This window comes from Piliocolobus tephrosceles, chromosome 4, assembly GCF_002776525.5.
Source record: "Piliocolobus tephrosceles isolate RC106 chromosome 4, ASM277652v3, whole genome shotgun sequence".
In the NCBI taxonomy this organism is placed as follows: domain Eukaryota; kingdom Metazoa; phylum Chordata; class Mammalia; order Primates; family Cercopithecidae; genus Piliocolobus; species Piliocolobus tephrosceles.
Window position 1 is genome coordinate 173,935,846 of NC_045437.1, and position 17,638 is coordinate 173,953,483.

The window sequence follows — 17,638 nt, forward strand, 5'->3', positions numbered from 1 at the left end:
GTGGTGCCTAACACAGAGCTTTGTACACAGGAGACATTACAGAAATGTGAATTTGCTAAATGTAGGTGAATTCCTGAAAGTTGTGTGTGAATTACATCTTTATAAATTGAATAATACTTTTAAAACATACAGGGGGCATATTTAAAAGAATACTGAATTGGATCTTTTTGTAAAATGAATATCTACCTCAATTTATCTATTTTGCCAGCAGAATTGGGTTTATCAGGTTTCCTTAAAACTGAGCATGAAGGATGGGTGCAATGGCTCACGCCTGTAATCCCAGCATTTTGGGAGGCTGAGGTGGGCAGATCTCTTGAGGCCAGGAGTTCGAGATCAGCCTGGCCAACATGATAAAACCACATCTCTAGTAAAAATACAAAAATTAGCCAGGCGTGGTGGTGCACGACTGTAATCCCAGCTATTGGGGTGCCTGAGGCAAAAGAATCCCTTGAGCCCAGGAGGCGGAAGTTGCAGTAAGCCAAGATTGCTCCACTGTACTCCAGCCTAGGCGACAGAGGGAGAGTGTCTCAAAAAACAAAAACAAAAAGTGAGTATGAAAATTCTTTGTTCCTCATCTGCAACATGAAGGGCTTAGACTCTTGGGTTGATTTTGATTATTTCTACCAGTACTAAAGTTCTGCAGTTTAAAAATCTACCTCCAATTAACATAAAATTTTGAAAGGTGAGAGATCTGGCCACCTTTGCTGCTTTGAGTTGTAGGAGAAGAAAAATAAGTTTTTCTTCAACCCTCATAGGTTCTTAGTTAGAACAGTTCCCTGTAACAAAAGGCAGATTAACCAGAGAAAAACAAGCAGATGTATATATATATATATATATATGTATTTCATATATACGTGGGAGACACCCAGGGAATGAGTAGTTTTTAAAAAGTAGTTTTTAAAAAGGTGACGATGCCAGCTAAATAGCATCGTCAACAAAGAATAGTAAATTTTTAAGTAGTGACAAGACAAACTGAAAGGATTCTGAGCCCTAGGGGTGGCAATGCCTGGAAGGCAAATGAATGCCTCCTCTAGCAAGAGGAGGACAGGAAAAGATGAGAGAGAGATTCTGTTTCCTGAGGCCTGAAGTGCCCCAAGATTATAACAAAAGACTATCACAAGTGTAACAAGGGCTATGGGAGTTATGAGCCAGGAACTTTGGACAAAAGCCTATTTCATATATGTATGATGATTATATATATACACACACATAAAATACATAATATATATTATGATTATACATAATCATAGTATCACAATAAGCATTTGTATACATATTTCTATATATATCCAGTTGTATCTATATTCAGCTAAACATGAGTTCCCACAGATGTCTCCAATTCTAATCCATTACCACATATTTTGTCGATAATACAACCATGGAGAAGTATAAAGAGAACCTGATTTTCCCCTTTTCTACATAACTCACTTCTCCTATCAATTTTCTTACCTTTGAAATTTAGCAACTCCACCAGACCCTGTACTGGAGTGAATTTGTGTATACATGGGCATATATTTTTTTCTTGCATCTCACGGGCCCTTTCACCCTGCAGATTCAAGATTTTGTTTACATCTACAAAGTTTATTTTAAAAAATTATATTCTTAAATATATTTGGGGTTCTATTTATTCAGTTCTGTACTTTAGAAATACTAATTGTGTGACTGTTGAAGTTCCTTTATCTATCTTCCATAATTATCACATTCTCTAGAATCAATTTTTATGTCCTTTGTTTTTTTTTGTCTCATTGTATGATTTTTCTCAAGCTAGTTTTTTCTTTCTTTTGTCCTAATCTTTCTTTCTTCCATTCCTCCCTTCCTTCCTGCGTCTCTTCTAAAGTAAATTATTTTTTCTTTTATTTCTTTTTGAGTTCTCCAGGTCTTTTTATTTTCTCCTGTCTTATGTTCTTTAAATTCTCACGTCTGTTCTTCGAGTTCTCTTTTTAGAGGAATCATGCTATCCAACATTTCTTTGAAACTCTACAGAGCTTAATTAATTCCTATGTCTTTGAGCGCATTTTGCTCTTTTCTTCTCTCACTCCTTTTTATGGTGGTATCTATGTATATGTGCCATGTTATTCGTTTAGAATCATTGCTTATATTGTCAACTGGGGTCAAAAAATAGTGTGAGGAGGGATGAGAGAGTGACCCAGGGCAGCTGTCTTCTTTGTCTCAGATTATTTCAATAGTAACTTATCTTACTTCTTTTGGAAGCATGTCTTCTTTTCATTTTTAGATGTTAGCATTCAAGAGGCAATGTGGCGCCCCAAGCTTTAAGACCCAGGCTCTGTGTGCTAGTATCTGAAGAGCAGGTCTTCAAATGTGGATTCATGTGATCTCCCCAGACAAGAAGGCTTGATGTGGGTGAGGGTGGCACATCAGCAAAGCTCTCCTTCAGCCCCACGGCCCGGCGTCCTGTGGTTCCTAAACTGTCTCCAGGGACTCCCTGCTTCTCCCTGGGCCATTGACATCCTTAGGCATGACCACACTAAAATATTTTCTTAGATAAACCTTTCTACAACATAACAATTCCTTGCAAGAAAATGTTTCCAGCTGAAGCTCTTAGAAGGTAGGTTTAATTTTCACTTTTCTCCCTCACTTTGCTTTCACAATATTTCAACTATGCTTTAAGTTTGTGCCGTGGACTTAAGACCATTTCTTTATTTTATTGAAGATAGAGGGATTTGTTGTTTTGTTTTGGTTTTAGTTTGCAGCAGTGGGAGGATCTGTTTGTTTCTGTCCTATTATTGTTAGATTTTTGAGTGAGTTTTGAGGAGAATGATGTACTAAGAACGCTTATTCAATTATGTTTAACTGGAACACATAATTATTTCTTAAGTGTTTCTGTTCCAAATTGATGAAGCTGGATATTCAAACACTGGTTGAATGTGCATTTATCAAAAAAAAAAAAAAAAAAAAAAAGTCAATATGCTTAAAAACTTTCAGGGAATAATATCAGAACTCCTCAGCCTAATTTTCAAGGTCTAGTTTGCTTTTCAAACAATACACAGACCACTCTGTCTCTGCAGCCTTCCACTCCTGAAAGCCTGATCTTTCCTTCCTTTAATAAGCCAATTCATTCCAGCTTCTGTATTCTTGCTCATATAATGCCAGATGATCTAATATATATGACCAGCCCTGAAATAAGTATGGTGATTTAGCTTGTTAGTTATTTTTTATATTCACTTGATGACAAAGTGGATTAAATGAGGGGAAAAGGCTACTGTAAAGGTTACCACAAAATTGTTTCTATTTGGCTGCAAACTCTGGGATTCCTGCATTGAAAACTTTGATGGTCATCAAACCAGAGATAGGTAGGGCAGCATCCTCCCCACTCTGCAAATGGAAATTGAATCCCTGGATTTTTAATATTCCTGCCTGACTGTTAATTTACAGGGAACTCTCATGGATAGTCTACATTCTTTATAAATTAATAAATCCTCTATTGAGGATACTTTCATCTTTGTAGATGCAGTCTGCAGAATACAATAAATCACTTCATTTTTATTTGGTAATGTGATCTTTTGGAGCAATGAATCCTTTGTATATAAGTCAGAAGTTTATTGAGTAAAAAGGAAATGTCTTAATAGTAAGCACTTTTATCATCATGGCATAAATAAGCTTTGAAGTTTCACATTAAGAACTTTGTTCTACTATATTTAGTGGTATTAAAAAGTAATGGAGGGACCTACAAAGCAGGCAAGCTTTAGGAAAACATTTTAAGGTTTGCAGAATAATTTAAATTTAATTTCAACAGAAGATGGAATTCTTTGGGATTTTTTGGGGTGAATAAAAGCAAGCATGCAAGTGCTAGGTCAAAAGACATGGCATTTACGGTTGGAGACTAAGTACTATTACTTTACAGGCCATTCAAAGATAAGCCTTGTGGCTAAGCATTGCATAAACTTGACCTTGGCTCACAGATTTTAGCTGCCATACTTTACTCTTCCCATCTCAAAAGAACAACCAGTCATGATTACCATGACCGAGCTGCTAGGAATGACTAACACCATTTTTCCTGTTTATTTAGCCTATTGGGTCATATGATCTTAAGGAACACTGGATAACTGTGTGTGATGCCAGTGACTCCTTGGCCATCAGTGGAACACAGTCACTTACATGAACTTACATGTGTGCCACATGGATGTTCCTGATTGCCATATGCAGCTGTGAGACACTGGTCAAAGCAGCATGGCATGTTTCTAATAAGCCTGTAGGTTATTATAATACAGAACATACAGTCATAGTACAGAACAGGTCACTTACCTTCGTTCACGCCTGCTGCCCTTTGTAGCCAACTCCTTCTCCTATTCCCAACCTTTGATAACCACTGTTCTTCATCCCTATGGTTTTGTCTTCCCCAGAATGTCATCTAAAAGGACTCATACAGTATGCAGCCTTTGGGGTCTGGTTTATTTCAATTAGCAAAAATGCACTTGAGATTTCTCCATGTTGTTGGATAAAATCACTTAATATTCATATTCATATACCACACCTGCATAGTTTAGATTCTGCTCTGGTGAATCCCTTGAATACTGTTATTAGCTTTTTTTATTGCTGTATAACAAATTACCATAAACTTACAGGCTTAACACAATTCCCATCAAAACCTCAAAGTTTCCATGGTCCTGGAATCCATCCTCTGCTTAAGGTCTCACCAAGTTGCAACCAATGTTGTCCAGGGCTACAGTCTCATGTGAGGCTCATGATCCTCTTCTAAGCTCACTGGTTGTTGGCAGAATTCAGTTGGCAGAATTCCACTGTAGGATCAAGGTCTCTGTTGTCTTGCTGGCTGTCGACTGAGCATTTCTCTCACCTCCTCAGCTATCCTCAGCTGCTGCTTCCTGCCATGTGGCCCACTCTACAACATAGCTGTTTGCTTCTCCGAGGCTATAGCAAAAGTATGTCTCTCTGCTTCAAATCTCTCCCTGCCCCAAATGCCTGGACCCTGCCCTCTTTTTTAAAACTTGCCTGATTAGACTGGATCCACCCAGGAAAATATTCCTCTTTGTTAATTCAAAGTTAACTGGAACCTTAATTGCATCTACAAAAATCACTTTACCTTTGCCACATAATGTAATCTAGTGACAGAAGTAAAGTCGTTTCGTATTCCCACATCTTGCCCACACAATGGGGAGGGGATTATTCAGGGTTTGTACACTAGGATGCAGGGATCTGGGGGACTATCTTAAAAAGTCTATGTATCATAATATTCTACTCCTTCCTACCTATTTAAATGCTTCTCAAAATCTCTCTCACATCCCACTTCTTTACCAAGTCTTTCAAAGCTCCTTTTCGTAGCTAACAAAATTGAGGCTCAGAGAGTATATGCCAGTGACTCCACCGATTAACAGCAGATCCAATACCACAGAGTTATTTCACCTCTGTAGCCCTCACTTACTGCATAGCAAAGGTAGGCATTTAATGTGAAGATTTCTCAGGTGTCCCTGGCTCTAACAGCTAGAGATGCAAGTGGGATGGCTCCACTATGAGAAACTGGGCAGGTCACTGCGGGGGAACAGAGCAGTTCAACTTTCATCTTATTGGCATATTGTCATACCAAAAAAAGTTGTGTGTGAACCAAAATGGCAAGAGCTTCAGAAAAGGAGCTTGAACACCAATGATTTAGCCTAGCCTCGTCTTATGGATTAGAAACATAAGGACCTTTCTTACTCAACATGTCCAGTTCTGGGAAGTGAGATGAAAGCCTTAATGGAGGGTCGGTTTGAGTTAGTGCAGAGAACAACGGGCTTCTCACACAAGCAGAGCACAGATGAGGTGTGAAGACGTCCATGTCCTAATTCTTGGAATTTGTAAGTGTTGCTTTATGTGCTAAAAGGTGCTTTGGCAAAAGTGACTCAGTGAAGGATCTTCAGGTGGGGAGATTACCTTGGGCTATCCTAGGGGGTTCTATGTAATCACAGGAGGCCCTAGAAGAGGGAGGCAGAAGATCAGAGAAAAAGAAGACAGATGAAGAGAAGCAGAGAGAGATTTGAAGATGGTATACTGCTGACTTGGAAGATGGAGAAAGGGGACGTAAACCAGGGAATGTAGGGAACACAGCTCTAGAAACTGGAAAAGACAAGGAAAACATTCTTCCTTGGGGCCTCCAGGAACCAGCCTTTCATTTTGCCTTTAGAGCAGTGAAGCTGATTTTAGATTTCTGACCTCCTGCAAGAGAATAAACTTGCCTTGTTTCAAGCTGCTAAACTTGTAATAATCTGTTTCAGCAATAGGACATTGGTATGTTAGGCACTGGAGAGAAGTGTATGTCCAGGGGATATGTTAAAATAGAATAGGGATTCTCAAACTTTTTTGACTGCAACTTTTGATAAGGAATACATTTTACATCAATATCCAATATTGTCAGAGGTGTGTGAACCAGAGCAATTCCATCTGAAACAGGAGCTGGGTAAAATGAGGCTGAAACCTACTGGGCTGCATGCCCAGATGGTGAAGGCATTCTAAGTCACAGGATGAGATAGGAGGTCAGCACAAAATACAGGTCATAAAGACCTTGCTGATGAAACAGGCTGCAATTGTTAGATACGAGTTCTACATTTCTTTTCAAAGAATCAATATGTCAGTATGTCCAATTATTTGCCTACTTTTAAACTTAACTTCCTCGTAAAGCAACCTTTTTCAATTGCCTACTCCACCCTAACTCATTCCAATTACCTGCTGCACCCTGACTCATTCCGATTACTGGACGCACCCTGATTCATTCCGATTGCCTGCTCCACCCTGACTCGTTCCAATTACCTGCTGCACCCTCATTCTGATTACCCGCTCCACCCTGATTCATTTCAATTACCTGCTCCACCCTGACTCGTTCCGATTACCTGATGCACCCTGGCTCATTCCGATTACCTAATGCACCCTGACTCATTCCAATTACCTGCTCCACCCTGACTCATTCCGATTACCTGATGAACCCTGTCTCATTCTGATTACCTGCTGCACCCTAACTCATTCCAATCACCTTATGCACCCTGACTCATTCTGATTACCTACTCCACCCTGACTCATTCCAATTACTTGCTCTGTCATAACCATTTTTCCTGCCAAACCACTCACCCTGTCTCTCTCTTTAAATTAGCCAATCAGAATTAGTTTAGCCTGTTTGGTCTAACCCTGGCCAATAGGGGAAGGACACGCAGCAGGGGCCACGTGCATCAGGGATAAGAACCCCTTCCCCTCCCTTGTCCAAGTGTGCACTCACCATTGCTCCATCTGTAGGGTGCACCCTTCTATAGAAGTACCTTGCATTGCTGAGAATTAAAAACAAAAATTTATATTCGAGTGCTATTTCTTTTGTGCACCAAAAACTTATAACACAGTAAAAGAGCCAGCCAAAACCCACCAAAACCAAAATGGCAACAAGAGCGACTTCTGCTCGTCCTCACTGCTACCATCCCACCAGCACCAAGACAGTTTACAAATGCCATGGCAACATCAGGAAGTTACCCTATGTCTTGTGACACGGGGAGGCATGAATAATCCACCCCAAATAACCATAAAAATGGGCAACCAGCAGCCCCCGCGGCTGCTCTGTCTATACAGTAGCCATTCTTTTATTCCTTTACATTCTTAATAAACTTGCTTTCACTTTGCACCACGGACTCCCCCTGAATTCATTCTTGCACGAGATCCAAGGACCCTCGCTTGGGGTCTGGATCGGGACTCCTTTCTGGTAACAATATGAATAAACATACAGTTGTGCACACACACAGAATAAAAAATCTTGCAAATCAGTATTATTCCATAAAATGTATGGATATTTTCTGTATTATTTTATTCTATTCCATTATTTCATTTTTTAAAAAATGTTGATTAGGACCCACTAAATAGATTGCATAACCCCTGAATGAGTATCAAATACTGGCATTCAAGGAAGAGAGTAGACTGAGAAGTGTAGACTGGGATCCAACTGAAAGGGGCTTTACATGTCAGCCTCTTGACAGCATATGATAAATGCCTCTTAGTAGCTCATAGTTGGTGCCACTGCCATCAGGGCTCTAATAAAGTACAGACTATATACCAAGTGTTTCTCTAGAACTCTGAATTCTCTCTGTCAGTAGTTCTCAACTGAGGTTGGCTTTGCAACCCAGAGAATGTTGGGCAGTGTCTGGAGATATTTTTGCTGTTACAACTTGGAGGGTGTGCTGTTATTGGCATTTAGTGGGTAGAAACCAGGGATGCTGCTGCTAATTGCCCTGCAATGCACAGGACACCCCCCAACAATGATGAATTATCCAGCCCAAAATGTAAGTGCAGAGGTTGAAAGATCCTGCTCTGGCTGGATCTTCTCTCAGTCAGTTGTGTCCAGCAGTAGTTCAATCTCTTTTGAAATCCTTCCCCAGCTGTGTCTTTCCGGTGCTCCAAAACTATGCCTCTACGACCTGGTGTAAAACATTACAAGCTCTTATGAATTAGGTTTTTGATAAGTGATGACTGCATTAAAAAGGGTTTATTATATAGTGAATCTGAAAGTGGTGATTGTGGATATGTGCAAAAGATCATCTTGGCACATGGTGGCCTATTCCAGGTTGCCACTGTCAGTCAACTAAACAAACAAATCTGCAAATTGTTTCAAATCTCCAGAACTGCAGGGTAGCTAATTTCTGTCATCTAAACATGCATTTTAGGTTAGTAGATTTTACTGCAATCACATTTAAAGTACATTTAAAGATCATTTGAACAGGGCGTAGGTAGTACTAGTCCAGTGAAAACTGAAAAGATGATGACTTCCACATTATAAAGCTGTTTAGAAGCTCTTTTTGCTCAAAAAATAATTTTACCAGTGTCTCTAATCCCACATGGCTCGTTGTAGGGCACTAGAAAGCAGCTTAAAGGTAGAAGGAATAGTCAGTAACCAGCGTCTGTTGTTTCTGCTAATAACTAGCATAAAATATACCTCATGCTTGGGAAATAATATCTAATTAAAGCCAACGAGGGACAACTTTCTGGGAGGCCCAGGCCACATTCCCAGGGCCAGCTCATTGGAGTGGGGGTGGGGACAGAGCGGTGGTGGTTAGTGTCAAAGGATGGAATATGAAAATAATCTATTTTAGCCTCCATATTGAGGGGCGAGGTCTTTGAAAAACAAACGTAACATGTATTGCTAATAATCCTAGAATAAAGGTTTTTTAGGTTTGTGTATAGTATCTCTTCTAGTTTCATTGGAACATGAAAGAGCCTACAAAAATAAACTCCAGGAAGTGGAAGATAAACTACAAAGGGAGTTTTAAACGTAATAATTAGAACCTCTGCCCCTTCAAACTAAAATAGCTTTACTGTGGAAAATACTCTGATCTTAATTTCTGTGTTGCAAAATGCAGTCTCTCCCCAACCCTAAGAGAGACTGGAGTGGTGGTGAGGAAAGGTCTTAGCACACCAAAACTTGGGAGCTTGAATAGTTAAGAACAGTATCAGAAAGACAAGGTTCCAGATGAGCATGTTCCAAGGAACAAACAATTGAAAGTGAAAAACTATTTACTAACCAGTGAGTTGTTCCTTCTGTATTTGTATGGTCTTACTGCTGAAGCAAAGGCATATAAGTTAAAAGAAAAAAAAAAAGCTACTATTTTATGAAATGCTGAACTTCTTTGTGTTTGGCACAGTGCTAAGCACTCTATGTGGCATGTGATCATCACAGTAGTTCTATGAGGTAAGTACCACTGGCATCCCCATTTACAGATGAGTAAACAGGTTTACAGAGATTATTCGGTTTAATTAAAAGACGAAACTAGGTTTAGAAATCAGGTGTTTTGACTCTAGAAGCCATGTAATGAACCACCCTGGGACATGCAGTACATGGAATTCTTTCAAGCACTGTCAATGGTTTATTTTATGATGGGCTCAAAGTAAAGGGAATTATTATGGTGTGGATGGTTGAAACGAGAAATATCAGTGAGTTTCTTTTTTCTCTTTTTTCTTTTTTTTTTTTTGAGACAGAATCTTGCAGTGTTGCTGGGCTGGAGTGCAGTGGCACAATCTCTGCTCACTGCAACCTCCGCCTCCTGGGTTCAAGCGATTCCCCTGCCTCAGCCTCTTGAGTAGCTGGGACTGCAGGCGCTCACCACCAAGCCCAGCTAATTTTTTGCATTTTTTAGTAGAGACGGGGTTTCACCATGTTGGCCAGATGGTCTCAATCTCCTGACCTCATGATCTGCCAGCCTCGACCTCCCAAAGTGCTGGGATTACAGGCATGAGACACCGCACCCAGCCGTCAGTAAGTTTCTTTTTACCTTTTTCCCAGTTCTATTCATTTTACTAAGCAATCTATTATAGAAGCTAGTTATAACATGGAAACTGTATTTCCCAAATCCTGTGATCTTACACAGGTAGTTACCTAATATATAATAGGTTATAATATATACATACATATGTATATGTAGTGGGTAACTTGATAGGTTATATATAATGTATATACACACACACATATATACATATATATATATACACACACACACACACACACATACACACATATAGTGTGAGGAGGTAAAGTAGGTTAAATATTTTGGTTCTGGCATCTCACTGAGTGAGCTGTATTGTCAGTAGTAGCAGAGTCCTAATGAAATCTGTCTCCAAAATGGCTGTGATTTCCACTAGATGAGCCATTATAGCTACTATTTATGGTACTCTGAAAGACACTCTTTTGGTCAGACTTCAGTAAGCTGTGGGGTAACGGCGGATGTGAACTCCTTTCTTTGCCTCCTGGTCTCCTGATTTGAGGAGCCAGAAGGACTAGAGGGCAGCTGTAGACTAAAAGCTAATGTGACTCTTGTTCTGCTTAAAATCAGCATTTCCTTTTTGGGAACCAAGATTTCTATACCCATAGATCCTAGACTTGTGAGGACCAGAAGCACAAATTTCCCAAGTGGATCACTGGGAGAAGTGGGGCCACTCCTACTTTTACCTCTTGGTGCCTGGACCTATAGAGTCTACCTACTGGAGACACAGCACCACAGATTTGTTATGATTTAGGGTATATGTTACATCCTGTAGAATATGTCCCCCTTCACAAGGTATCATCTCCAAGCTGGTGTTCAGGTGTCCCTTTAAAAGGCCATTTCATTACTCTATCCATCCAGCAGCTTCTAGGTTTTGTGGCTTGTGACAAGACCAGTCTCACTGATCTGTATTCACTGCTATACCTCCTTTGTTGTAAAGTAAATTCCTTGGTTCTTTGTGACGTTAGGTAGGATCCTAGGTAGGTGGATCAAACCCTTTGTAGGTCCTTGGATAATGATGTTGGCTGAGGCCATGCAGCCAGGAAGGGAAAGTTCATACCCAGAATATGTATCATTTCCAGTCAGAATCAATTTGCTCCCTTTTTAAGATGGCCAGAGTTACTTGACACCAAGTGGTTGCCTGGTTTCCTCAAGGGAAGCTGCTGAATCAGGGGCTGAGCTTTGCTCTCTGTTAGTGGTAGATGGGATATTTGACATAGGCAGTAGCTTAATCAGCCTTGGAGAGCAGGAGCCCCTGCTGTTAGGCCCATGTGCAGCCTCCATCCCCATCACTATAGCTTCTCTACTCATGTTCCTATTGTGCCAACACTGCAGTGGCCAATAACAGAGGCAGACTGACATTCCGGTGAGTCATTCTGTCTATTCCATTGCGTGAGCACCTCTTTTGTGATAGATGCTCTCTGTCAGGTAACATACGATTCAGACTTTTCAAATACCAAACAAAAAGAAAGATTGTACTTTCATGTTTATTCCCGTAGACTCACCCACATGCCTCTTACCCAAACCTCCTTGTTTCTGATCTTCTGATCTGCTAACTAACCAGCCAAGTCATTAGCTATGCTTCCACATGTAGTTTTACCTTGGGCCGCTTTTACTTTCATACCCAGCGGACGCCCATGTGTGCAACTCAAAAGTTCTGTCCATTGGAAGGGTTTCTGCTCACCATTGTCTTACCCAGGAGCTGAGGGAAAGGCATTGGTCAACAGTGGAAAATGAAACTGGGGCCAGGACTTGTGCAGCTAATGTGTGCACTCTGGCCCCCTTCTTTCCCATGTACACCACTTCCATCTTACTAGAGATTGTTGCTAGGTCTGCCTAGCCTTATGATTTCGTGGGCTGGACAGATCTCAAGTCAGTTCTGGAAGCATGATCACTTGTGTCAACCAGGGCGCAGTAGCACCAAGGACTTGTTTTTCAAATGGTTTATAGTTTTCTACTGTGGGTGTCATGGCTTGGTTGCAGAATTCTAGGGGGCCTACGTTGTTATTCTCCAACTGGAACATGCCCAGAAACACCACATGGCACCTTTCCCCATCACTGACAGCTCCAATATCATTGAGTTTGTTAGGTAGTATGGTCCAAGAGGAAGAATCACTTGCCTTGTAGCCTGGACCTGCTGCAGAGCCCTTTTTTGTTGAGACTCATTCAGAGCTGGATGCTATTTGTGTAAATGGGTTGGAATAGTGTTCTCTGTATGAAATATGCTGCCTTCAAAATCTGAAGAGGCCTTCCAACCACTGTGCTTATTTCTGAACGGGGAAGTTATGAAATACAATATTCATTTGACAGGGATATCATACACCATTGGATCCCAGGCCCCCGAATCTTTATGGGGTTTCTCTCTCAACCACTGAGGGCATGTATCTTATCGAGGCCTTTGATATGTTTGTAATTTCTTGTTCCTGCAGTCTAAATCACACAATTTTATCAATACGTGGACTAATGTGATATAATATCCAGAGGATCCAGATCCTTTGACTGTATTATGAGGATGGGCAGGTGAATTAACATTTATAGTTAACTGTTGTGCATCCAAAGTGAATGTGAACTTTCTAGACTTTCCTCCTACAAGGGATGGGAAAGAAGGCATTTCCCAGATCAATGGCCACATACCAACTATCTGAGAGCCTTATTAATCTGCCCTAACAAAGATGCTACATCTGCCACAGCAGCTATAACTGGCCAATTTGCAGTAGTCCGCTGTCATCCTCTAGGATCCATCTGTAGGGAGCAGACTGGTCAATTAAGTGGAACATGATGGAGACCACCATTCCTGAATCCTTTTAGGTCTTTAAGCATGGCATTAATCTCTTCACTTGTCCCCAAGTTACAATTCTTACTATCCTGGCTAAGAGTGGTGTAGGGGCAGTTTCAAAGATTCCACTTAGTATTCCTTTCTACTATATCTCTAATCCCACAGACTAGGGAACCACTGTAAGGTTTTACCAAACACTCATACCAGTTAGATATATTCGAGGATAAGGAAAATATCATAACCATGAGGTAGATCTGTAGACTCAATATAAACTAGACCTGGGCCAGGACTAAATGTATTACCTAGCCCTCAAAGGGGCGATGACGATGCTTGGTCCCTGGGAATCAATGGCAACTTGGAAACTGTACCCAGTAATTCCTAAAACATTGGGTTTTCCATTACCCAGTGCACAGTTACCCAAGTAAGTCCCTTTAGGGGAAGCCCTGGGAATATAATTAGCTTGCGCATTTGGGTGGTATTGCAGGGTCCTTCCTCCTGGAGATTTAGCATTTCTGTTAATCAATGAGTTCTGGATCTGAGAACTGGCTCAGAACCAGACACTACAAAAGAGTTCATGACTTTTTATTGCAGCAGCTGCTCTCAGCCTCCTGATGATCCATTCTTGATTTCTTTTGGTTGTACAGAGCAGGCAATGTCTTTACTGGCTGCCCATCTATCTTACCTCTACTGAAGCCATGTTCCATTAAACATCTCTATAGCAAACTACAGACCATAGCACATGAATGACACTCTGACCTTGCAATTCATTAAGATAACTTATCCACTTTGCTCCCAGCAGCGAAGTGCACAACCTGACCTCTGTTATTTCAGGACCCCATCATCCCTATTACTATCAGGGCACCCAGTTCTGTAACATGTCCCACCCTCAAGCCCGGCCTTCAGAGGCCAGCCACTTCTGAGCTTCGAATGATGCTGATGCCCCTTCAAATGGTACGTTCTTTATTGTTTTGGTAAATAGTCACCTCTGGGCCTTCCTGCCTTACACAGCATATTCACTCTAGCACACATACTTCTCTGAGCCTTTTGATCCCTTGGCCGCATTGGTAGCTCTGGTTATACTTCACTTCGCTGGGCCAGACTAAGTGGCTCAGGCTTTCTCCAAGCTTCCCAAAATTACCCTAGCCACGGGTTAGCACTGTCTTCCCAGAGTATTACATCTTTTATCATTGGAAAGTGCTTAAATATAAATAACCTCTCATCCAACTTTACGTTCCTTCCCCATTGACCCAGAACCCTCAGGATCCAGGCCCACCTATACTCTTCCAGCTCCCCCAGGTTCGCTTAGACCAAGTTCTGCAGTCAAACTTGAGCCCTGGGGCTGCTCCTCAGCCTTTCCTGTCCTCCAGCTGCAGGAGATCAGAGTTTTCATATGCTGCCAAGGAGGCCCTCTGGCCTTCATACATGGCCTTACTTGGTGATTAATTACTGTCAGCATTTCTCTATACAGTGATTACCCAGAATAGCCATCTAATCCCATGCTCTTTATAATTACTGCTTCCCTTGGACTTCTCAAATGCCTGAAACATTGTATCAGGGTCTTCCCAGTATCCCATCCCAACTCACCACCAGTGAAAGTTTCCACAATTATATTGTTATAGCATGCAAATGGTTTGACTGCCATCAGTAATAGGGTCCTCCATTGCCAGCCTGCCCATGCCATTCCAGCTCCAAAATGTCATTTTACAATCTGCTTCTGGCCGGGTGTGGTGGCTCATGCCTGTAATCCCAGTACTTTGGGAGGCCAAGGTGGGTGGATCACCTGAGGTTGAGAGTTCAAGACTAGCCTGATCAACATGGTGAAATCCTGCCTCTACGGAAAATACAAAATTAGCTGGGCGTGGTGGCGCATGCCTGTAATCCCAGCTACTACGGAGGCTGAGGCAGGAGAATCACTTGAACTTGGGAGGCAGAGGTTAGGGTGAGCCGAGATCACGCCATTGCACTCCAGCCTGGGCAACAAGAGCAAAACTCCGTTTAAAAAAATTTGCTTCTTCAGACCATTCTTGGCAATAACTGCTTTGATGAGCTTCCCTGAGAAACAGACTGAGGTGGATTTATGTGCCCATCTACTAGAGTATGCCACTGGGATCAAAGTCTGTGAGAGTCTGAAGGAAGTAGGATAGAGCAGAGGAGGAGTTAAATTGCAGTGCAGTCACAATGAAGGCCTCAGCTGATCCCATGGGTAGCACTGGAGCTGATGGAATGGCCTTTGTGCCTTAGCCAAAGGTGCCAAGCTTTTAGCACTTGGATACAGGATGTCCTTGTGAGGAGCCATGGCTTTGAGTGAAGCAGTTCTTTCTAGCTGGTGGCAGTTCTCAGAGCAACTCAACTGAGTGCTCACTGCCAGCAGCTGAAGAAATGAGTGCCTCAGTCCTGACAGATGCGCATAAGAGCGTCCACTACAGGTGCCAACATACTTTCTCCTTAGTTTACCCCACGATCCACATACTCAGCCTCAGAAGAAAAAATATCACGCACATTATGATTACTGAAAACAATTTAATTTTCAGGGGTGTGGACGGTATTTAGTGTTGTATTGTCAAGTGTTTTAGAGTTATGTGAAATAGTTCCCTCTGGATCATTATGCCACAACTCATGGCATAGTTCAACACATTTGCTCTGCTTTCGATTTTTAGAGGGTACATTTTCAAAATTTAAATTGTATGTTACTAAGTATGTAAAATATTTACATGGTTCCAAAACAAAGTACATTCAGACAAATCTAGATTCTATCCCCAACCTTCTGTCCTGTTTCTTCCCTCTTATACATTTAAAAAAATATGTACAGTTGGCCGGGCATGGTGGCTCATACCTGTAATCCCAGGACTTTAGGAGGCTGAGGTGGGTGGATTGCTTTGAGCTCAGGAATTCGAGACCAGTCTGGGCAACAAGGCGAAACTCCATCTCTACAAAAAATACAAAAATTAGCTGGGCATGGTGGCATGCGCCTGAAGTCCCAGCTACTCAGGAGGCTGAGGTGGGAGGATTGCTTGAGCCTGGGAGGTAGAGGCTGCAGTGAGCTGAGATCACACCACTTTACTCCAGCCTGAGTGACAGAGTGAGAACCTGTCTCCCTCCACCCCCTGCAAAAAGTATAGTTTATCTTTCCATGTAAAAAATATACAAAACATACATACTCATTCTCCCTTTTTCTTTATTGAAAGCACATTGTGATGGCTAATTTCATCTGTTAACTTAAATGAGCCATGGGGTATCCAGATATTTCGCCAAACAGTTTTTCTGGGTGTTTCTGTTGAGTGTGTTTTTGGATGAGATTAAAATTTAAATTGGTGGACTGAGTAAAGCTGATTCCCCTCCCTAGTGTGGGTGAGCCTCACCCAATCAGTTGAAGGCCTGATTAGAACAAAAGGTCCGGCCTTCCTGATCCTTCCCAGAGTAAGAGATAATTCTTTCTTCTTCACTGCTTTTGAACTGGGGCACTGACATTTTCCTGGCTTTGGACACGAACTGAAATATTGGTTCTTCCTGAGTTTCCAGCCTGCTGGCCTTTGACTGGAAATGCATCATCAGCGATTCTGGGTCTTCAGCTTGCTGACTCAACCTCAGATCGTGGGACTTGTCAACCTACTTCATCATGTGACCCAATTCCTTATATTTATACGTTTTATATATATATATGTATATACATAACCTATAAAGAAGTATATATATTTCTACATATATCTTTTCTCCGGAGAGCCCTAATATGCATTCCATATGTACTCTCCTTCCTCCTCTTTGCTTTTTTAACCTAACACTATATTCTAGGAATCACTTTGTAGCAATATAAAGAGATATTTCTCATTCCTTTTGGTAGCTCCATAGGACTCCATAATATGGATGTAATCTAGCTTTTCCATCAGTCTCCTTCTGACAGACATTTAAGTCATTCCAGTTGTTTGCTATTGCAACTAGTGTGGTAGTTACTACAATTTATTCAACTATTTCCACACTGGTGGGCATTTAATATATCTCCAGGTTATTTTTTTTTTTTTTTACTTTACAAAAAATTTCATATAATAAATGCCTTTCTATACAAATAAATCAAGAAGTGCTATATAGAGTTCCCAAATGAGGTCATGGGTTATGTGTGATATGTGTATTTTTAATTTTGTTAAATTTTTGCAGAACTTGACTTTTTTTTAAAAAAGTAGTAGTACATTACATTCCCACTATCAAAATATGAGAGTTCACGTTATCCCATTATCTTTTCTAGTACTGGATGTTGTCACCTCTGCTAGTTTTTGTCAGTATGACAGGAGAAAATAAAATCTAATTGTTCATTTGCATTCCTTGACTATTAGTGAGGTTAAGTATCTCCACACATTTATTGGCCACTGAGATTTAGTTTCCTATGACTTGCCGATTTCTATCCTTAGCATATTATTAGATTGTCTTTTTCTAATTTGTGAGCCCTTGGTATATCAGAAATATCAACCTTCCTTTTCAAATTATACTAATTAGTATGTGGGCCCACAAAAAGTATCTTCAACCTTGCTATATACTATGGCAAGATAAAGCTCGCTCTTTTTGGGCATTCTACGTATGCTTAAAAGGCTGTGAAGTGAACTTCTAAAAGCTACAGTATCTGGTTTTATTTATCCTG